This window comes from Lagenorhynchus albirostris, chromosome 3 (genome assembly GCF_949774975.1).
Source record: "Lagenorhynchus albirostris chromosome 3, mLagAlb1.1, whole genome shotgun sequence".
Classification (NCBI taxonomy): domain Eukaryota; kingdom Metazoa; phylum Chordata; class Mammalia; order Artiodactyla; family Delphinidae; genus Lagenorhynchus; species Lagenorhynchus albirostris.
Window position 1 is genome coordinate 50697635 of NC_083097.1, and position 23275 is coordinate 50720909.

The following is a 23275-nucleotide window of genomic DNA, read 5'->3' on the forward strand; positions in this document are numbered from 1 at the left end:
ACCAGGATGAGCATCAGATCCCCCATTTGTAAACTGGATTTTAGAGTTAAATATGCTGATACGCGTCAGAGTACCTGATACACACAGTCACTGGTTTTACCTTCCCATTAGAAACTTGGTGACAGGGCTATGTCAGAACATTTAACCAGTGATTACTCACTAAAAATGGGATTTACTATAAAATCCTCCCTGATACCTTGCCCTCTCTCTGATGGCATCGCTGATCACCTGTCTCCTCATTCTCTCTGCTGTAGCCATGCTGGTCCCCTCAGTGTCTTTAGCACACACCAAGCACTTATTGTTCCTTCTACCCAGGTCTGCCCTGGGATATCCACATGAGTCTCTCGCTTCATTGACATCTCTACTCAAATGGCACTTCCTTAGAGAGACCTTATTTGACTACCCTAAGTTACCGGCCTACCCTCTACATATATTCTCCATTTCCTTACAGTTTATTTTTCTTCATGGTGCTTATTGCCACCAAGTATATATTTGCTTTATTTTTTTTATCCCTACTAGAGTATGAGATCTACAAGAAAAAAGGTCTTTTTTAGGTTGTGCTTACTGCTATGCACATAGGAATTCAGTATGAATTAATGAATGAGCAACAAACATTTTTTTAAGTATATAGAAATTAGATTTCTGTTTGGGCCTCTACCAGTTGTATTTTTAGCATCAAATATATAATTCTGGAGGTATATCAAATGCAGTTGTGGCAGACCTTGTTAGTTCACTAATTTAGTACCTATTTCCAGCCTCCTCCTTCCTTGCTTGACTTTACTATGGAGGACCCCACACCCAAAATAAAAAATAGAACCAAACAAACCCTAAAAACAAACTTTTCCAGTCTCCCGTGTAGCTAACTGGCTATGGGGCATAATGCAGGTCAATGAGAAATAGACAGAAATCTCCCAGGACCTTCCAGAAAAGCTTTTTCTTGTATGTAAAAGAGTCAGATGTGACTGGTCCAGATACCTCCCCTTCTTCCAACCTTAAACAACACAATGCCTAAAGCTATGCAGCTGTTTTGCTGCCTGCAATTTCAGACTTCTTAGTGCATGAGAAAATAAACCCCTATTTGTTTAAGCTATATATAATCAGTTATTCTGTTTATTGTATTTGAAAGCTTTCTTAACTCATACAAAAATCTGTGTGAGGAGGATAAGCACCTGGCACACAGTAGACGATTCTTATATTGTAGCAACTATTATTGTATTAATTTATGCCTTTGAATGTTAAGGAGTGAGAAATGGTCACATTCTAAATATTTTTAGCAACGCAAGCAACCTAATGAATTTACTGTTCTTAATTTTTAGTGTTATACTACATTCTAAATTAAGGATGCAAAAAATTAACTTTCCTAGACCTGCAGTTATCAGTTATATAACTTAAGTTCAAAAATCTCATTCCAGTGGGTAATCTTATGAGCTTTTAACTGATGTTTAGGGAAAATCCTGTTCACCACAAAGAAGCTAAGCTTTGAACTGAAAGTGAATAACTTGCCCTGAAGATTGTTCTAAATGAGAGCTAAATATGCAAGTTGGATTCACTTGCTGCAAATCCATTACGTTTTTGCACATCTGAGTTTGGTGACTTTGAAATTCATACTTGCTAGACTATAAACATTTATGAGGCTATAGACTTTCATTCTACAAGTTGTTCTTTCTTAATGCCAAGAGTTAAGGTATGTCAGTGGAGTTTATGTCTCCTGTAAAATATTTTATGAGAAATTTGTCAGTTGAGCTTTCAGTTTCTCCTTTTTGGATCATTTACAACCCTCTTGTCATTAAACCATCACAACTGAAATATGGTTCTCTGTAAATTAGTAGAATACTAACATTCCTTTCTCTTCAAAGACAAAATATAAACAAAAACTTGAAATTTTCACAGGAAAATCTTGTAGTTTTGAAGAAATAAATATGTTAAAATTTGAGCCTCTGGGATTTAACATTTTGTTACCAAAATATTATTCAGGTTGCAGTTTTTCAGTTTGCAAAAGTGATCTCTGAGTGGGGACTCTGATGTGTTTTATTTATTCCATGGACCTGGTAAATTCAGTGGAGTTCTAGGAGTTTTATGGACAGGGAAAAACGGAAGATCTATAAGAAATTAGAGTAAAAGATGTAGTTAGTGCTGGAGTAGCTTTCACTTTTCTCTCAGATCTTTATCCTGGAAGTGCTCTTAGTAAGTGAAGTTCCCTCATTATAACTCCTGTGTTCACCTCTAAAGGTGAATTAAAATAATACAGACATATTCTACTTTTAAACAAACCTGATGTGTCAAAGTCTGAATTTATATTATGGCTGGTGTAAGGATAAATTCTTTCTTTTGCAAAAGTACTTGCATTAGGTTTCCTTGAAATAGCAAACTCCTGTAATCTAATAAAAATAGACATTTTTTGTCAACCAAATATAGTTGGTTATATCTTCAAAATGTGTCCTGAATCCATTTGTTTTTCTTCATCTTCCAGTAATCAAATCACCATTGTCACTTGCCTAGACCACTGCACCAACTGCATTTATCTTCCTCCTACTATTCTTGTCCCCTACAGTCTACTCCCCCTTACCCCAGAGCAGTCAAGTAAATCAGAGCATGTTATTTGATACAGAGCATGTATCAAAATGTCCTATGGCTTCCCATTGCCATATAATGAAAATGCCGTAGAATAAAATATAAATGCCTTACCAATTCCTCAAGACCCTAATGATCTGCCCCCACAAGAACAGAACAGCCTGTATTCTTCACCATTTCTCCACCATTCTCCTTGCTCACTTCATTTTTATAACACTAGCCTTTTTGCTGTTTCCCATTTATATTCAAATGTAGTCCTGCCTTCAGGGCCTGGCCTCTGCTCTTCCCGCAATCTCTACATGGCTGGCTGTTCTTGTTTTTGATCAAATGCTGTCCTCTCAGAGACCACTCACAGCTCTCACACATTTCTATTCTGTTTTCTCGATAGCACTTATCTTTCCTTGCAATTTTCTTATTTTTTTTCAATTTTTTACTTGTGTGTTATCACTCACTTCCATTAGGCGTAAGCTCCATTTTGTCTTTATTATTCCTGGAACCCTAGGGTTTAGAACAGTGCCTGGCATGTAGTGCCTGGCTTAACAAATATTAGTTGAATGAGTAAGTTGTAGGTATGTGGCTGAAAAACAAAAATTATGTAAATCACTACTTATAGGTCAAATCATTTTAAAAGCATTAAACATAAATCTATTGGTTATTTAAAAAGCTATTTATCTGCTTTATAAATCTCAGTTTTTTTACATTGCCCAGCAGATTACTGAGCATGGAATGGTCACCTGGGAAACCTCTTGATCTGTCTTTTCTCCGCACTGCAGCCAGAGTGATCTTTACATAACATTAGACATCAACTCCCTTCTTAGAAACCTTCCGTAGATTCCTTGCTCTTAGGATAAATATCTAAATTCTAGCATGGCCTGAGAAGCCCAGCCTGGTCAACCCCTGTCTGCCTCTCTAGCCCTGTGTTGCTGTGCTCTCCCCCTAGCTTTGTGTTCCCTCCCCAGGGGCTTTGCAACCTCCACCCATATTGCCTTTTTAATCCTGCTCATCCTTCATAGGTCAGCTAAGGGATCCCTTCCTTGGAAGTCTTCCTGCACCCACAAAATGAGATCAGGTTCCTTTGTCATTTACCTCAGTGAACTTATTTCTTTCTTTCAGAGCATTTATCTCAATATGTAATTAATCCTTCATCAGTAAGATTACTTAATTAACATGTTCTTCCCCACTAGGCTGTAAGCTACATGAGAGAAGTGGCTATGTCTGGTTTTGCTAACAGTCGTATCTCCAGCACGTGTCCCAGGGCTGACATATATTAGGGGTTCAATAAATATCTGCTGGGTGAATGAATGAACGAACGAACACCAAATGCCTAAATGTACCATGCTGTGTACTCAGTCCTGGGAATACAAAGATAATTAAGACTGGACCTCAAGGTTTATAATTGAGGGCAAAGACATAAACAATTGTTATAGGGTATTGAGTGTGGGGAATTATTTTTTTAAATTGGGATGTAATTGACATGTAACATTATATTAGTTTCAAGTGTACAACATAATGATTTGATATTTGTATATATTGTGAAATGATCGCCACAAGAAATCTAGTTAACATCCATCATCATATATAGTTATAATTTTTTTTCTTGTAATGAGAAGTTTTAAGATCTACTCTCTTAGCAGCTTTCAAATATACAATATAGTAATATTAACTGCAGTCACCATGCTGTACATTATATCCTCAGGATTTATTAATGTTATAACTGGAAATTTGTACCTTTTGACCACCTTCACCCATTATTATTATTTTTTTTAATCAGGTATCACATGGCTAGGAATCAAAGAGGTTAAAAAGCTTAGCATACTGCCAGCCTAGAACTTGAGTCCTGGCTCTCCCTTCCAGTTACTAGTTGTCAGGTACCTCAGCGTCCGGGCTTCTGTGTCTCTGTCTATAAATTGAAGATAGTAGTGCCCTCCTAAGGTTATTGCAGGGATTAAATGAGATAATGTATTTTAATTTTAGTGTAGGACCTTGCATATAGTAAGAATTTGATAAATACAAGGTATTATTATTAAAGTTAAAATTATTTTTATATGATATTTGCCTTTACCATTACTAATGGATCGTCTCTTCCTGAACCTTCACATGTTCTTAATGCTTACACTAATGTAATCTTAAAAGGTAAAAGTGAACATCTGAGTATTCTGAGTCTGGAAACTAGGCCCAGAGTTCACAACTTCACCTTTAATAAATGGAAGATACTTTAAAATTCTATTCAGTTATGTAAAAGGTTGAAAAATAAAGATTATGAAGAGTAGTTACTTTTAGCTACCATCTTAGACAGCTAATACCTTTGGAGAGCTAAAACTATTCGAAGTCCACCTTTAGCTATTTTCTAGGAAGCTGCTATTTAAGAAGCAATGCCAGAATGGTGATAAATAGGGCCTGATGACAAGATGGAGATGAAAATCGTGGAGGTGGTATTTCATCTAATGATTCCTTCTCCTTAGAGACTGACAGAACCATATTGGCGCCTTGCTTCTTGTAATGTATGGCTCTTCAACAGGAGTTGTTTACTCTATTTCTTCATTTATTTAACTGGCAATGAAGTATTTTATACCTTGGAGACATCAGAAAACCTTTGGCACTTTGCAACATGCTTTTTGTATCATGTTATGTTACAAAAAGCATTTAGGAGAATTTGAGTTGGAAGAAAATGAATTTATAAATAAACCCGTCAAATAAAACTAGCTTTTGTAATGATTTGGTCATAAAGCAAGCCATAGTAAAAATGCAGGATAGTCTCTTAGGATTATCCATTCTTTTTATATAATCTTTCTGTTTGGATATTGTATACCATAATGGACTTAGCTTATTATAGAGTATGGCAAGCTTTAAGCAAATTGCATAAAACAAAATGCCCAAGAAAATGTACAGAGCCATAGTAAAGAAAATTTAATTCCCATGCTTTTCTCCAGCCATTAATACATGTCCTATCCTGGTTTCACAGGTTATTAAGGGATCTTAGAAAGTCATTTGGTAAATACAGCTGAGCCATCTGAAATGATATCTGATGTCCTGATCTCAGGGAAGGAGAACCCACTCTCAGAAGTCAGTTCCAGTTGTTCCTTACTACATTTTTTCCCATAAATAAATCATGCTTCCCATATTTCTAAAAAAAGATCCCATTGATTTGAACTAAATTTTTTGAAAACATTTCTCAAAAAAATTAATCAGCCATTTGGTGGATTTTGGATCCTTACTTTTAAAAAACTCCTTAAACCATACATCTAAAAAGTAAAAATGTTGACAATGAATATGCTTCCAAATTTTCAATATATTTCATTTATTTAGCACTTACTGAGTACATTCTGTGTGCAGGAATTCTGCTCAGCATGAGGGAAATAAAGAAAAAGACATAGTATTTGCCCTCTGTGAGCTCACGATCTAATTACTGAGATGGGTGAAAGGCAGTAATGACATTATAATTGCGGCAAGTGCCATAAAAGAAGAATGCACAGGAAGCTGGAGTAACTGTATGGGAAAGGTGAAGGGTCAGAAGGCATTTCCTCCTGAAAATCCTCACATGAAGTCTTGTGGGACATTCAGTCAGGAGTTGACTAGGAGGTTAGGCAGAAAAGAGTGAAAGGAGAGCACATGGCCTTTTCAGGGACTAACCACAAGAAAATGGTAGCAATTGGTACGATGATTACAGAGATGTTTCTGACTACGAGTCAAGATGGGAAAGTACAGAGAGGCCAGAACTAAAAAAACAATGTTATGCCTTGCTAGGAAATTTAAAACAAGATTAAGAGTGACCTGATACGTTGTGTTTTTGAAGTCAGTATAGCCGAAGTGTAGAGGGTAAATAGGAGGGAGGGAGATAAGATTTAGAGGGGAGTCAGAGAGACTAGTTAAGAGGTTATTTTAGAAATTCTTATAAGAGAGGTTAAAATGACATTGGAGGTCAACAAATTTGAGAGAGACTGAGTCCCAACAGCACTTGGGAACTAATTAGATGTGATGGTGAAAGAGGGAGAGGTAGAATCACTGTTTTTTGGTCAATGAATTGTGGATCCTATTCCCTTGACTCATAAATACAGGTTAAGGAGGAAAATTGGGAAGGGAGTGAGGTAAGGAATGGGTAGACATGTTGAGACTAACATGTTTATGGGATATATAGGCAGATATGTTCAACAGTTGGTTGTAAATATATTTATTTATATGGTTAGAGATATTAAAGTTTAGGAGATATCTTGGACTAAGATACAGTTTCTTTAACACAGACATAATTTGTTTTTTCAAAATTAAATTAGCTTTCTGTTTTGTTTTGAATATAAAGGTAGTATATGCCCATTATAAAAATTCAAACACTATGCAAAGAATAAAAACTGCTGATAATCCTATTTCTAGCATCCAGAGTATTGGTTCAGCCTCCTCTCTTCTTTATTATGGGTCGGATTTAATCCAACAGTCATAGTCACTCTGAATTTGTTAGGGGAAGAGAGTCTGGAGACCCCTCTTCCCATGGGCCTCGGTTCTTAGTAAGGATGCAAAAAAGAATCTGAGGTCTTACCAGTTGCAAGAGAGTTTATTGAAGATACGGAGAGAACAGAGAGAACACCTCAAGAGAGAGGTGGGCCAGGCCAAGGAAGGCAATGGCCCCGGAGGGCTGGGGTGTAGAGTTTTTAAGGCAAAGTCATTGATTGACAGTCTTGATTGACAGCTGCAAGTTATATAACGAGGCGCTGCTGTGCATGTCCTTCCCATAATTCAGTCTGTTATAATCAGATGTATCTATTCATAGAGTATTTATGAACATTTAATGAGCCTAATGGCAGCCAAAGGTTATCTATGGACATGATAACGGGAGGTGTGCGCATGTGCCAGAGTGGGAAAGTCCCTCCAGTGGGCCAGTGGGGGATTTTTCCGGTCCCCAGACCATTTTGGAGTATTGATGGGGACGTGTTTGCGGCGGGGTTGGCAAAATAGCTTGGCGGGATTAGGCGGCTCTTGGACATTATTCAATGGGGCTGCCTCTCTCGTTGCTCATGGCTAACTTCCTGCCTAACAAATGCATACTGAATGCAAACAAGCATTTCAAAGCCCCAAATAGGAAAGAACATAAAAAAGATATATTTCATTGATGTCATACAGATTTATTTCAGTACATGCAGAAATAGAAGATTTAACAATTTTAGCTTTCTAGTGGTTCTATTGTAAGCTCAGAAATCATTTCACTAATCATTCAACATATCATGCTTCTGCCCAGTACAGCAACCTTGGATAGAAGTGACTTCATTTGTCAATTGTGTCCTTTTACATACCTCTAATACAAATGTTTTTTATTCATTGCTTCTCGGAATATTATAAATATTTTCTATGATATTGCAGAATGTTTTTCCTTTTTATCTGAAAAAAATGACTCTTAGACACAATAAACTCATTGGCTTGCCTTTCCCCTAGTTTTGTTTCTTCCTGAGAATGCCATTATCTGATTAAATGCTGTAAATATATACTTTACTTAGCAATTTGAGGGAGGTCTCTTGTAGATGAATACTATGTGAAAATAAATGAAGACCACCCGAATGAGAATATGTAATGGCTATTTATTCCAAACTTGCTGTAGAGTAAGGGAGTCAGCCACCATCACTTGCATTTGGCTGACTCCAAAGGCAGGCAGATGAATGGAAATCTTTACAGTGGAAAAACAGGAAGGCTTCAGGTGTACCCTGACTGGATGCTGTTGGTATGGACTGACTAGAAGCAGGGCATCCTATGTGATTGGTTAGGGGTACGTAGTTGGCTTTCTTCAGTTGGTCCTAAGTTAGAAATGAGGACAAAAATTAGAGAAGCTATCCATTATTAATCAAGCCCTAGCCATTGTTTCAGGGTTATTTCTTGACTAGTTGCTAGAAATAGTAGTCTGACTTCCTAGACTGATTACTATAGATAATGGGCTGGTTTCCTGAGACGGTTGCTGCAGATTTTGGGTCAGAGTTCTGTTTTTTTATGTATGGTCTGGGCATTGTCCATGTGTATTATTCAGTCTGTCAGCTACCTTTTCAGACAGGAAAGTACCATACAGACTTATCCCACAGCAATATACTTAAGGAAAAGAAGTCTTCTGAAGTCATGTGTTATAGTTAATAATTTCTTGCTATTTTATACTATAAGTAGTACTTTTAGAAATATTTTAATATCACTTAATGTAGTTAAGATACTTTAACAAAATATGTATTCAATTATTAATAATTACATATTAAAACAACTTTTTTATATTTTTAAAAAAGATTGGTGGCTTGGTACATACAGTGAATGATAAAATTAAAGGACATTTTGATCAAACCTTATCATGATTAGTATTTATTTATATTCTTGACAAATTTAAGGCAGTATCCATAAATATAAGTATTGTAATACGCTAAAGAAGTAATAAAAATAACAACACATATAGCTTTTACTGACTTCTAGGCTTTAATTAAGCACCATTTGAATATTAGCTGATTTAACCTCTCATCAGTCCTAGGAGGAAGATACTTTTATTTTTCTTCTTTTGTAAATGAGAAAACACAAGCAAAGCGAAGTTAAGTCATTGTCCAGGGTTACTCAGCTGGAGTGATAGAACCAAAATTTGAACGTGGAAGCTTGGCTCTTTTTATCTTGGTGTGTTTATACAACTTGACAACTGGATAATCCTACTTAGTTGACACAATTTGAGGGTCTTATTGACCAGAAAACAAAACTATGATACTGGCCTCATGGCCAGTTTTACACCTATTCTGAAGAAATCCTTTTGAATTGCCATTTTATTTTTATACTTACCAAAAATTTTTCAACATGTAGATTACCTTTAGCAGCTTTTACATTTCAGGTAGTATTCCCCCCTCTGATCTTCCTGTACTTAGAACGGTTAACTTACTAAAAGGATACATACTATCTTAATCTAATAGGAAGTAGAAAAGGAAAAAGAATATAGGTATTTCAAAGCTAAATATAAGGCTGTTGAATTATCCATTCTTTAAAATTAGCTCCTTCCCTTTGCTTACTACATAGATAATAAAAAGCAGTCTAGGGGAATCAGGAGAATGACAAGACCATCATTTACCTAGTGTCAGCTATGTTCTGGGCACCGTGCTGGATGCTTTAATATGCCAACTTACTTGTGTATTGCTTTTTTCATATGCCAAAATTGAACAGTAGAATTAATACCCACACTCTGCTAAGGAGTTTGTAGATACTGATGACTCATTCCTATTACCATGGCACACAGTCCAAACAATTAATTAATGTGAATTTTAAATATGTAGTTTACTAGTAACACTTTGTTTAATCATGAACAGTCTCAGTCAATTGCTTCCTATTTCTTAAAAAGGAAAATATTTAGGTAGCATTAATTTTCAGAAACATAATGGCATTGATGAATGAGAAACATGCACTCCTCAAGACATCTTTCCATGAGTAGCAAAGAATATTTTTTATTTTACACTTGTCATGTAGAAAGTTCATTTTAGCCTTGAGTGATTTATTTTGAGTAGTAAAGCCATTAAAATGGGTCCTCCAACATTTTTGTGAGCAGCAAGTACTTTTTATTTTCCCTCTAACCTTTTCTAGGTTCTCCAAAGGAATGTTTGTGATATACTGACAGTGATGTCTCTGCCCAACCAAAAACTCCCACTGAAAGATAAGTGCTTCTGTAAGAAGCTGCTAATTCAAATAAGCTGTGCTATGACAGTCTCAACAAGATATAAGACTGGGAAATAAATATGGTGGCAATGAAAATGACATTGTATAAGAGCATTATAGATGCATTATAGATAAGTCCTGGCTCTAAAACTTACTATCTCTGTGATTTTAAATAAGCCACCTGTCTGAGAATCAGTTTCCTGAGAAGGGAGCATGAGAGGGACCTTCAGGGTGTTAGTAAAATTCTATTTCTTCAGCCAGATAGTGGTTACACAGATGTTTTCAGTTAGAATTCATTGTGCATTTGTGATTTTTTTCTATGTAAGCTATACTTCAATAAAATCAGTGCTGTGCTGATAAATATTTCTCCAGGGGGAAAAAGCCCAGACTTGTAGCACTTGCCTGCTGATTTCCATGGTATAAATACATGGTATAAATCACCACGGCTAATTTCAAGCAACCAATATGAAATCACTGAATGAAGAATTGGGAGGAGATATGCACATTTTGCTCTTTAAGCTGGTTCTATCACATCGCTAAATAAAATGTACTTGAAAGTTGACTAGGTAAAGAGACTTTTAACTACTGATATTTCTTAATTTATCCTTTCTCATATTTTGGTTAGCAGCTGTGAAGTGAAAAATCAATTAACAAAATGGCTTCATGAACACCTATTAACTTTTTAAAAAATGTATAACATTTCTTGTTTCCTCAGTTGCCCAAAATTGAGTTTTTCATAATCCATAGTTCATGATGAAACATCATCATTGATTTATGCACATTTACTTATTTTATTTCATTTTACTTATTTTGGGGTTCTGGGTTTTTTTTTAATTAATTATTCGATGAATCTTCATGAACCCATTGCTCAACCCAGGAACTAGAATATCCTCAGTTAAATATATTTCTTGCCTTGTTTTAATTTCATATCTTACACACACATATGTGTGATCAATATATTATTTAGTTTTATTTAATTCTGAATTTTATATAAAGAGCTTACTCTTTTGAGATTCCTGTTTTGATTTAACTTTGCATTACCAACTAGATTCATCTATATTGTTTCTTTCAAACATAGTTTGTTCATTTTCATGGTATAATTCTACAGACCCTTTATTACCCAGTGCTTGACATTGTTTGGTTTATGTCAGTCTTGTATACTGATTTCCCAGCAGAGCAGGTATATTGTGCTTTGTTTATTTTATGTGCCTTTTTTTTAACAATTTGATTTATTATAAAATATGTCTTCTCTTTTCTCTTCTTGCTTTTTCTTTCCCGTATATGTTTTCTTTGGTAAATGAGTACGTTTCCCCCAAATGGATCATACGTCAGGGGAATATCTTAATGTGTGTCAGTGCCAACAGAAAAAAAGTGTGCTGGAGGATTCTATGATGATTACCAAAGAAGCTCTATTAATAGCTAAACTAGAGTGAGCGCAGAATATTATAGGTGACTGGCAGCCAGAAACATTAGAGTCCTCACTACAAGGGATGTAGCTCACTCAGAATGATTATCAGTTATCAAAATTTCATCACCTAATTTTCCTAAATTGTAAAAAAAGACTTAAGATGACTCTCTGCTACAAATCTGCTATAACGAAACTTTTAAGAAAGCCTTGCTACTATTGAAATTTAAATGATGCTGAGTAAAACAAGTTATTTATTCAGAATTATGGAGGAAAAGTAGATATAAATACTGAAAATGACAAAACTGATGAATATTTATTCATCTATACAAAAATAGGACAACAGTCCTTATCACAGTTCTAAAATTCAAAAACCCTTAAAACCAATATTTTTTGTTTTGTTTTCATAATTCATTTGATCACCAAACTTGTCTGGATCTAAATGCATTTGGCAGTAAAACCTGAATTGAAGTAAAGGGAAACTACGTATTGCTGTATATATTTTCATGTTTTACTGGAGAAAATATTTAGTGTTTGATTCCAGAACACTGCCACAGACTGTGCTGGGGCATTATATTATATGCAGCTTCTCTACCTATCTGACATTTTTAAAATTCTGATTTCTGAGACATATCTGGCACTAAGGGTTCTGTTAACAGACTGTGAACTGTAGTAAACAAATTGAATTTATTTTATACTTAGACCATAACTTTTTAATCTTTATTGTGCCATAGACCTCTTTGGCAAACTTAAATAATGTCTTAAATGCATAAAAGAAAATACATGGACAAGAAAGTAATTATATCGAAAAAAGTTATCAAAATAATAAAAATTTGTGATACAGTTAATACATGTGTTTCTTTATTAAGTCATTCCATAACAGGGTCTAGCAGTGGGTATAATTACTGTTGTAAAGTCATTGAAGTGATGAATGTAAATGATATTTGGAGATATCTGCACCAGCTGTAATGTTATGTGAAAAACCTTTAATTTCTGTTGGTGACAAAGTCACAGGTACTGCTAATACTGCTGAGATTCATCTCCATTCATCATCGAAGGAAATGATAAATTTCAAATAGAGGTTAGAAAAATTGATATATAATTCATTTTCCCATCCTAATTCATAGACCACCCACCCCCCACTCATTCTATCCATGGATCACAGTTTATGAAACCTTGGTTACAAATACTGTTAATCATAAATTTATCTATCTTCCTTACTGGTTTCTGACGTTGATTAATTTATATCCACAAGGTGATGAAGCTGGAGTTCAAGTCATGCCTTTACTTTCAGCTAGCATTATTTTAAACAATTCCCTACTTTTTTTTGAGTTTTATTACACAATAGACAAAGCATCTGAGTGCTTGTTATTTATAGGTTGAATTCTAACTATAGTACTAGTCTTTAGAGTTTATCTTATTCCAGCCACATTATAAATTAGGAATGAAGTATTTGTATTCAACTCTTTGCTCCTTTTTTTAGTGTACATGACATTCCACTTATTTTTCAAACTTTTATTTTCCATTTCTGTTATAAATTACCAAATGTCTTAGGTAGAGAGAATTTGTGTGGAGGGGACAAAAACCTATCTGTATATTCTCTGCTGACATTTGCTCCCAAACCACATCTATTTATTATTACTTCCTCTAATGTTTGTTGCACACCTACATCCAAATTGCTGCTTCCCATGTCCATAGCCTTGTTCATACCATTCTTATTCTTATCTCTCACATGCCCTTTCTCTCCTTTATTTGTTTTGTTTTCTTTTTTAAAAAAATTTTATTGGGGTATAGTTGATTTAGAATGTTGTGTTAATTTCAGGTGTACAGTAAAGTGATTCAGTTATACATGTACATATATTCATTCTTTTTTAGATTCTTTTCTCATATAGGTTATCACAGAATACTGAGTAGAGTTCCCTGTGCTATACAGTAGGTCCTTGTTGCTTACCTGTCTTATATATAGTAGTGTGTGTGTGTTCATCCCAGGCTTCTGATTTATCCCTCCCCTCCACGTTTCCCCTTTGGTAACTATAAGTTTGTTTTTGATATCTGTACGTCCCTTTCTGTTTTGTAAATAAGTTCATTTCTTTCTTTATTTTTTAAAGTTAGATTCCACATATGAGTGGTATATGATATTTGTCTTTCTGTCTGACTTCACTTACTATGATAATCTCTAGGTGCATCCATGCTGCTGCAAATGGCATTACTTCATTCATTTTTATGGCTGAGTAATATTCCATGGTGTATATGTACCACATGTTCTTTATCCATTCCTCTGTCAGTGTACATTTAGGTTGCTCTCATGTCTTGACTATTGTAAATAGAGCTGCAGTGAACATTGGGGTGCATGTATCCTTCCAGATTATGGTTTTCTCTGGATATATGGCCAGGAGTGGGATTGCCGGATCATACAGTACTTCTATTTTTAGTTTTCTCAGGAACCTCCGTACTGTTCTCCATAGTGGCTGTACCAATTTACATTCCCACCAACAGTATAGGAGGGGTCCCTTTTCTCCACACCCTCTCCAGCATTTATTGTTTGTAGATTTTTTAATGGCCATTCTGACTAATGTAAGGTGATACCTCTTTCTGACCAGTGTAAGGTGATACCTCATTCTGACCAGTGAAAGGTGATACTTCATTGCAGTTTTGATTTGCATTTCTCTGATAATTAGTGATGTTGAGCATCTTTTCATGTGCTTGTTGCCATCTATATGTCTTCTTTGGAGAAGTGTCTATTTAGATCTTGTGCCCATTTTTTGATTGGGTTGTTTGTTTTTTGTTATTGAACTTCATGAGCTGTTTGTATATTTTCGAGAATAATCCCTTGTCAGTCACTTAGTTTGCAAATATTTTCACCCATTCTGTGGGTTGTCTTTTTGTTCTGTTTGTGGTTTCCTTTGCTGTGCAGATGCTTTTAAGTTTAATTAGGTCCCATTTGTTTATTTTTGTTTTTATTTCCATTACTCTAGGAGGTGGATCCAAAAAGATATTGCTGCAATTTACATCAAAGAGTGTTCTGCCTATGTTTTCCTCTAAGAGTTATATAGTGTTCAGCCTTAAATTTAGGTCTTTAATCCATTTTGAGTTAATTTTTGTGTATGGTGTTAGAGACTGTTCTAATATCATTCGTTTACATGTAGCTGTCCAGTTTTCCCAGCACCGCTTACTGAAAAGACTCTCTTTTCTCCATTTTATATTCTTACCTCCTTTGTTATAGATTAATTGACCATAAGTGTGTGAGTTTATTTCTGAGCTTTCTATCCTGTTCCATTGATCTATATGTCTGTTTTTGTGCCAGTACCATACTGCTTGATTGCTGTAGCTTTGTTGTATTGTCTGAAGTCAGAGTTAGATTCCTCCAGCTCCATTTTTCTTTCTCAAGATTGCTTTGGCTATTCAGGGTCTTTTGTGTTTCCATACAAATTGTAAAATTTTTTGTTCTAGTTCTGTCAAAAAATGCCAGTGGTAGTTTGATAGGGATTGCATTGAATCCGTAGATGGCTTTGGGTAGTATAGTCATTTTCACAATGTTGATTCTTCCAATCCAAGAACATGGTATATCTCTCTATATGTTTGTATAGTCTTTACTTTCTTTCATCAGTATCTTATATTTTTCAGCACACCGGTCTTTTGTCTCCTTAGGTAGGCTTATTCCTAGGTATTTCATTCTTTTTGTTGCAACTGTAAATGGGAATGTTTCCTTAATTTCTCTTTCAGATTTTGGCTGTTAGTGTATATGAATGCAAGAGATTTCTGTGCATTAATTTTGTATAATGCTACTTCACCAAATTCATTGATTAGCTCTAGGAGTTTTTTGGTAGCATCTTTAGGATTCTCTATGTATCATGTATCATGTCATCTGCAAACAGTGACAGTTTTATTTCTTTTCTGATTTGTTTTCCTTTTATTTCTTTTTCTTCTCTGATTGCCATGGCTAAAATTTCCAAAACTATGTTGAATAATAGTGGTGAGATTGGGCAACCTTTTCTTGCTCCTCATCTTAGTGGAAATGGTTTCAGTTTTTCACCATTGAGAGTGATGTTGACTGTGGGTTTCTCATATATGGCCTTTATTATGTTGAGGTAGTTTCCCTCGATGCCCACTTTCTGGAGAGTTCTTATCATAAATGGGTGTTAACTTTTGTTGAAAGCTTTTTCTGCATCTATTGAGATTATCATATGGTTTTTATCCTTCAATTTGTTAATATGGTGTATCACATTGATTGATTTGCATATACTGAAGAATCTTTGCATTCCCGGATAAACCCCACTTGATCATGGTGTATAATCCTTCCAATGTTCTGTTGGATTGTGTTTGCTGGTATTTTGTTTAGGATTTTTGCATCTATGTTCATCAGTGATACTGGCCTGTGGTTTTCTTTTTTTGTGACATCTTTGTCTGGTTTTGGTATCAGGTTGATGGTGGCCTCATAGAATGAGTTTGGGAGTGTTCCTCCCTCTGCTGTATTTTGGAAGATTTTGAGAAGGGTAAGTGTTAGCATTTCTCTAAATGTTTGTTAGAATTCACCTGTGAAACTTTCTGGTCCTGGGCTTTTGTTTGTTGGAGGATTTTTATTCATGGTTTCAATTTTCAGTGCTTGTGATTGGTTTGTTCATATTTTCTATTTCTTCCTGGTTCAGTCTCGGGAGGTTGTACTTTTCTAAGAATTTATCCATTTCTTCCCGGTTGTCCATTTTATTGGCGTATGGTTACTTGTAGTAGTCTCTCATGTTCCTTTGTATTTCTCCAGTGTCAGTTGTTACTTCTCCTTTTTCACTTCTAATTCTGTTGATTTGAATATTCTCCCTTTTTTTCTTGATGAGTCTGGCTAATGGTTTATCAATTTTGTTTATCTTCTCAAAGAACCAGCTTTTCGTTTTATTGATCTTTGCTATTATTTCCTTTACCTCTTTTTCATTTATTTCTGATCTGATCTTTATGATTTCTTTTCTTCTGCTAACTTTGGGATTGTTTTGTTCTTTTTCTACTCTCTTTAGGTGTAAGGTTAGATTGTTTATTTGAGATTTTTCTTGTTTCTTGAGGTAGGATTGTATTGCTATAATCTTCCCTCTTAGAACTGTTTTGCTTTATGCCGTAGGTTTTGGGTCATCATGTTTCCATTGTCATTTATTTCCAGGTATTTTTTCATTTCCTCTTTGATTTCTACAGTGATCTCTTGGTTATTGAGTAGCGTATTGTTTGCATCCATGTGTTTTTATTTTTTACAGTTTTATTCCTGTAATTGTTATCTAGTCTCATGCATTGTGGTCGGAAGATATCCTTGATATGATTTCAATTTTCTTAAATTTACCAATGGTTGATTTGTCACCCAAGATATGATCTCTCTTTGGGAAGTTCCATGAGCACTTGAGAAGAAGGTGTATTCTGTTGTTTTTGGATGGAGTGTCTGATAAATATCAACTAATTTTACCTGGTCTGTTGTGTCATTTATAGCTTGTGTTTATTTATTTTCATTTTGTATGATCTGTCCATTGGTGAAAGTGGGGTGTTAAAGTCCCCTACTATGTTTGTGTTACTGTCGATTTCCCCTTTTATGGCTGTTAGCATTTGCCTTTTGTATTGAGTTGCTCCTATGTTGGGTGCATAAATATTTACAATTGTTATATCTTCTTCTTGGATTGATCCCTTGATCATTAGGTAGTGTCCTTCTTTGTCTCTTGTAGTAGTTATTTTTTTTTTAACATCTTTATTGGGGTATAATTGCTTTACAATGGTGTGTTAGTTTCTGCTTTATAACAAAGTGAATCAGTCATACATAAACATATGTTCCCATATGTCTTCCCTGTTGCGTCTCCCTCCCTCCCACCCTCCCCATCCCACCCCTCCAGGCTGTCACAAAGCACCGAGCCAATATCCCTGTGCCATGCGGCTGCTTCCCACTAGCTATCTACCTTACTGCGTGTAGTAGTTATTTTAAAGTCTATTTTGTCTGATATGAGCATTGCTACTCCAGCTTTCTTTTGATTTCCATTTGCATGGAATGTCTTTTTCCATCCTCTCACTTTCAGTCTGTGTGTGTCCCTAGGTCTGTAGTGTGCCTCTTGTAGACAGCATATAGACAGGTGTTGTTTTTGTATCCATTCAGCCAGTCTGTGTCTTTTGGTTGGAGCATTTAATCCATTTACATTTAAGGTAATTATCAATATGTATGCTCCTATTACCATTTTCTTAATTGTTTTGGTTTGTTTTTGTAGATCCTTTTCTTCTGTTATGTTTCCCGCCTAGAGAAGTTCCTTTAGCATGTGTTGTAAAGCTGGTTTGGTGGTGCTGAATTCTCTTAGCTCTTGCTTGTCTGTAAAGGTTTTCATTTCTCTGTCGAATCTGAATGAGATCCTTGCTAGGTAGAGTAATCGTGGTTGTAGGTTTTTCTCTTTCATCACTGTAAATACATCCTGCCACTCCCTTCTGGATGGCAGAGTTTCTGCTGAAAGATCAGCTTTTAACCTTATGTAGATTCCTTTGTATGTTGTTTGTTGCTTTTCCCTTGCTGCTTTTAATATTTTTTCTTTATGTTTAATTTTTGATAGTTTGATTAATTTGTGTCTTGGCATGTTACTCATTGGATTTATTCTGTTTGGGACTCTCTGCACTTCCTGGACTTGAATGACTATATCTTTTCTCATTTTAGGGAAGTTTTCTGCTGTAATCTCAAATATTTTCTCAGAACCTTTCTTTTTCTCTTCTTCTTCTGGGACCCCTAAAATTTGAATGTTGGTGCATTTAATGTTGTCCCAGGTGTCTCTGAGACTGTCCTCAATTCTTTTCACTCATTTTTCTTTATTCTGCTCTGCAGCAGTTATTTCTACTCTTCTATCTTCCTGGTCACTTATCTGTTCTTTTGCTAATGATTCCTTCTAGAGAATTTTTAATTTCATTTATTGTGTTGTTCATCATTGTTTGTTTGCTATTTAGTTCTTCTAGGTCCTTGTTAAACATTTCTTATATTTTCTCCATTCTATTTCCAAGATTTCGGATCATCTTTACTGTCATTACTCTGAATTCTGTTTTGGGTAAACTGCCTATTTCCTCTTCATTTATTTGGTCTGGTGGGTTTTTACCTTGCTCCTTCATCTGCTGCATATTTCTCTGTCTTCTCATTTTGTTTAACTTACTATGTTTGTGGTCCTCTTTTCACTGGCTGCAGGTTCGTAGTTCCTGTTATTTTTGGCGTCTGCCCCCAGTGGGTGAGGTTGTTTCAGTTCCTTGTGTAAGCTTCCTGGTTGGGGCGACTGGTGCCTGTTTTCTGGTGGGTGGTGCTGGATATTCTCCTTCTGGTGGGCTGGGCCATGTCCAGTCGTGTGTTTTGGTGTGTCCGTGAACTTAGTATGACTTTAGGCAGCCTCTCTGCTAATGGGTGGAGATGTATTCCTGTCTTGCTAGTTGTTTGGCATGGAGCATCCAGCACTTGAGCTTGCTGGCAATTGGATGGAGATGGCTGTTAGTGTTGAGACAGAGATTTCTGGAAGACCTCTCGCCAATTGATATTACATGGAGCCGGGAGGTCTCTGGTGGTCCAATGTCTTGGACTCAACTCTCCACCTTGGAGGCTCAGGCCTGACATCTGACTGGAGCACCAAGACCCTGCCAGCTGCATGGCTCTGAAGAAAAGGAAGAAATTTAAAAAACATGAGCAGATAGAATCCCAAAACAAATGGGAAAAGCAAAACTAAACAGACAAAGTCACACAAAGAAACATACACACACACACACACACACACACTCATAAAAAGAAAAACAAACAAACAAAACTAAAAAAAAAAGAACAGACAGAACTCTAGGACAAATGGTAAAGGCAGACCTTAACAGACAAAATCACACAAGATAAGTGATGAATATTTCAAGAAATTTAAAATTTTGAAGAAGAGAATAACAGTGTCAAATCTGCCAACAGATCAAGTTAGATGAAAAGTAGAGACAGTTCTTTTGAGAAGTTTAGCTGTGATAGGAAGAAGAGAGAGGGAAGGTAGTAGTTGGATCAAATTGCAAGACTAAGAGAATTTGGTTTTTTTGTGTGTTTGGGTTTTTGTATGTGTGTGTGGTTCTTTTTATTTTTAATGTGAGAAGCCATTAGAGAAAGAGAAGTTGTAGATCCAGGAAGAATTTGAAAGGAATGGCAAATGGCAAAGTTTTTAGAATAGTCATATCAGAGAGCCAGTCAGTGACTTAATAAGTTAGCCAGGAAAAAAACACAGAATTGTTCCCACATATTTGACACGAGTTGTGGACTGCCAATCTAGAAGAGTATAATACAGTTTAATTATTAGAGAAATATGTAGTATATTATTTGAAAGAGATTTTTAGAGAAACCATGATTTTAGTGCTGAATTAGATGATTTTATAAAATTCCTTATAGCCTTACTCCATACTTGGAAGGATTCAATTCAAGGAATTTTCTTTTCTTTTGTCTCTTATATTTTTCTTCCAGGTTTATTGAGATATAATTGACATAGAGCACTGTATAAGTTTAAGGTATACAGCAAGATGATTTGACTCACATATATCATGCAATGATTACCCCACTAGGGTTTGTGAACATTCATCATTTCATATAGATACAAAATTAAAGAAATAGAAAAAAATATCTTTTCCTTGTGATAAGAACTCCTAGGATTTATTCTCTTAACAATTTTCATATATAACATATAGCAGTATTAATTGTATTTATCATGTTGTATATTACATCTCTAGTATTTATTTATTTTATACCTGGAAGTTTGTACCTTTTGATTACCTTCATCCAATTACCCCTCCCCCAACTGCCTCTGGTAACCATAAATAATGATCTCTTTTTCTATGAGTTTGTTTGTTTTTAGAAAGAAGTTTCTATCTTGCCTCTCTAAAATAAGTTGAGAATCTTACAGAGTAATTGTTCTGTATTTACCTTTAGCAATTTTTCCAATCTTATAATTCTATCTTCTTTAACCTTACTTTTTTCATATTTACAGTCTCCATTTGGATTCTTATTCAAGTTCACTTTTTGTTTTTATTATATATATATGTATATTTTTAATTGAATTGTAGTTGACTTACAATATTATTTAGTTACAGATGTACAATGTAGTGATTCGGTATTTTTGTACATTATACACTATACAAAGTTATTACATTATTATATTTTTATTATATCCTGTTCTTGTCTAATTAACTATATTCTTCTTTAAAAATTTCTTTTTTTAATTTCTTTTTTTAACTTATTTATTTAATTTATATTTATTTTCAGCTACATTGGGTCTTCATTGCTGCACACGAGCTTTATCTAGTTGCGGTGAGCAGGGGCTACTCTTCATTGAAGTGCACATGCTTCTCATTGCAGTGGCTTCTCTTGTTGCAGAGCATGACCTCTAGGCGCACAGGCTTCAGTAGTTGTGGCAAACAGGCTCAGTAGTTTTGGCTCATGGGCTCTAGAGCACAGAGTCAGTAGCTGTGGCTCACGGGCTTAGTTGCTCCACAGCATGTGGGATCTTCCCGGACCAGGGATCAAACCTGTGTTCCCTGCACTGGCAGGCAGATTCTTAACCACTGCGCCACCAGGGAAGTCCCTAAAATTTCTTTTAACACAATTATTTTAAAGTTTCTTACATATTTCTCAGTTATATGTAGTTTTTTAAAAGTGAATTCTTCCCATTCATACATCTACTAATACTTTTTTATTGACAGGTTGTTTTCTGACATACTTTGTAACTTTTGACTGTGAGCTTATCTTCAGTGGGAGTTGTTTCTATGTGAATTTCAAGGGCCCTGAGTTGTGGAAGAAACCCCTTGGAGCCAGTTTTGTGTTTGACTTTGCTGTGGCTTTCACTAGTACAGGACTTATTTTAATTTTATTTGCTCTATTTAGGGTTTCCAAGCTTCTTGGGAGGTGCTAATTTAGACATCACACCTACAAATAGTGCAGGTTTAGAGTGCTGGTATCCTTCTGCCAATTCTTTGCCTAGATTAGCTGGCTTCTGTACTATATTCCTCAGACCAAACAGCCTTTTTAGCTCACTGCTATACATAGAGCTTAGAGCCTTGACTCCCAAGCTATATCTGCAACATATGTGTTAGGTTTTTGAACAGTTAATCTAACATTTTTATTTAATTAGTAATGGAGGGAGACTTACTGCATTTGCCTTGTTCCCCATATTGACCAAAAATCTTTTTTGGTGATGTAAGAAACTTTTCCAGTTGTTTCTTAAAATATATTTTTGATGACTGATATGGAAGCTAGCACTAGCATATGTTAGAAGTCCAAAACTGTCAAATTTGGAATATGTATTTATGCAAATTTGGAGTCATATTCTGAAACTAGAAATACAGATTCTTATGACACAACAATGACATTTATAAAAACTTAACATTTTTTAAGAATCAGGAATGAAGAGAATTCTGTAATATATATGTCTGTATATTTAAAGTAACTTCCATATGCTGTTTCTTAATCATGTGATTTTCTGATAACTTTAATATCTGAACTTTTTCTGTGACATAGCATGGACTTTGTGTCAGGTATGAGATAAATGCAATAGATAAGATTTAGAGAAAAGTGGATGTACTTCAAATGTATGTGAAGAAATTAAATGATAGAAGGAAAAGGTAAGAAAGTGAATAATATGTTCTAGGAATGACTCATAATCCACAAACTCAGATATTCAGGGAATGTAGCTTTATTTTTTTTTATTATTTTTTTTGTGTGTGTGGTACGCGGGCCTCTCACTGTTGTGGCCTCTCCCGTTGCGGAGCACAGGCTCCGGACGCGCAGGCTCAGCGGCCATGGCTCAAGGGCCCAGCCACTCCACGGCATATGGGATCTTCCCAGACTGGGGCACGAACCCACGTGCCCTGCATCGGCAGGCGGACTCTCAACCACTGCGCCACCAGGGAAGCCCTGTAGCTTTATTTTTTATTAAAAGTTATTTGTACATATAAGTACACAGTGGATACTTGTTGAATAAATGAATGAATTTAAATTTCTATTTTAAGCCCCCTTTCTATTGGAGTCTAGAAACTAAATCTTAATCGGTCAAGCCTTTCTCCTCTTTTTACCTCTAGGTCTATGTTCTAAGTTTCTAGAACCTTCCAAGTGTCAGCATGTTGAAGGTGGGGTGGAATTTGGCCTTACTGATACCTACTGAGCTTATACTCAGAAAGACTGAGAAAGAAAGGTATTTATTTTCTTTCTTGTATTGACTAAAAGATCTTTACTGTCTACTTGGTGCCAGATAAATGCCATTCTATGCTGCTCCCATACCATGCTAAGCATAAGAGGCTTCTGAGACCTCGCTTCCTCCTTAGACTATATTCTAGAGATTGGAAGTTACAGGTTTCCTGCTATCCAGACCCTAAACCTGATGGTATTTTCTGTCCTATCATCCTCCTTCCAGTTTTAAGCTAAGGTGAACATGTTGTAGAGTACCTTTTTGGAGATCCAATAGGCTCTTGCTCCAATCCCATAAAATCTTTATCTAGTATGTGTTGAGTATAAAGGGATAGGAGTAGGAAAAAGGTCTTCTAAATCTATCGTTTATACTCAGAATCCTAGGCTTTTGAAACTCAAATACCAAATATTTAATAATTTAATTCCTTTTTTATCTACATACTGCTGTGTCATCCATTCTTTGAGGCAGTTGAACATTACCTGTTTCTGCCTGAATG

At 35.5% G+C, this 23275-nt stretch overlaps 1 protein-coding gene across 3 annotated transcripts in view; it reads left to right on the forward strand.

Annotated features, from left to right (window-relative positions):
• RNF180 (ring finger protein 180) overlaps positions 1-23275 on the forward strand; it is a 281719-nt gene that overhangs the window by 144451 nt on the left and 113993 nt on the right. Inside the window, exon 6 of one of the 3 annotated variants that reach the window (XR_009539860.1) lies at positions 22673-22785. The exons of the other annotated variants lie outside the window; for them this stretch is intronic. The gene's annotated coding sequence lies outside the window, so the exon portion shown is untranslated. The remainder of the gene's footprint in view (positions 1-22672; positions 22786-23275) is intronic. 3 annotated transcript variants of the gene reach the window in all.